This window comes from Artibeus jamaicensis, unplaced genomic scaffold (assembly GCF_021234435.1).
Source record: "Artibeus jamaicensis isolate MK-2021 breed Jamaican fruit bat unplaced genomic scaffold, CSHL_Jam_final contig_469, whole genome shotgun sequence".
Classification (NCBI taxonomy): domain Eukaryota; kingdom Metazoa; phylum Chordata; class Mammalia; order Chiroptera; family Phyllostomidae; genus Artibeus; species Artibeus jamaicensis.
This window is the reverse complement of record NW_026521847.1, coordinates 1920022-1920824: the sequence shown is the minus strand read 5'-3', so window position 1 is coordinate 1920824 and position 803 is coordinate 1920022. Positions and strand designations below refer to the sequence as shown.

Sequence of the window (803 nt, the reverse complement as noted above, 5' to 3'; positions counted from 1 at the left end):
TAATGACTGACCTAATGACTGAAAGGTCTCTCCCTTTCCGTGATCACAGATCACGTTTTGTTGTACATTCTGGTTTATTCATCGAATTCGCGTTTTCTGAAAGCTTATTAATTACCCTGGGTGCTCCTAGGAGAAAAATTACTCTGATGGAATAGAGAATGCGGTATGTGGTCAAAAGTGGGAGTGTTGGGATTCATGAAAGGTCCCACCGAGATTTGAACTCGGATCGCTGGATTCAGAGTCCAGAGTGCTAACCATTACACCATGGAACCTCCCACATTGGGCAGGTTAACATACTATCCTAATACATCTTTAATTCCACTTTTGTTTTTGTTATTAAATATAAGATATATAAAGTATAACAGAAACAGAAATGGTGCTTTATATGAAAGCTCTTCCTCTTCTTCCTGATTGTTAAAAAATTAATTACAGTTCTTTGTTTGTTTGTTTGTTTGTTGTTGTGGATCTCAGCCATTTTCAGCTGCAGGACAAAGGGAAAGCCCCGCAAAGAGTGGAAGGTGGGTAGGAGGGAGTTTTCTCTGAATATTCTCATCAATTTCCTTTCCAAGTATTTTTCCTTGGATGTCGGGGGGGGGGGGGGAGGCAGGGACCTGATCCAAGAATATTGTTAATTATGGCAGTTTTGATTTTTGCCTTTATTTCCAACCCACACAAAGGCAAACTGGATTTTAATCTCACCATTCAAATGGGGGATTTTACCAATATAAAACTATAATGCCTTTCTACACCTTCAATTACTCATGCTAGGGTACCTGCAGTTGCCTCTAGAGCAACCTTGGAGT

The 803-nt window shown here is 40.0% G+C and overlaps 1 non-coding gene across 1 annotated transcript; it reads right to left on the bottom strand.

Moving 5' to 3' along the window:
* Window positions 1-200: 200 nt before the first annotated feature.
* TRNAQ-CUG (transfer RNA glutamine (anticodon CUG)) lies at window positions 201-272 on the bottom strand. Its single transcript has one exon. It is a non-coding gene; the product is annotated as a tRNA-Gln (tRNA).
* Between the last annotated feature and the right edge of the window lie 531 nt (window positions 273-803).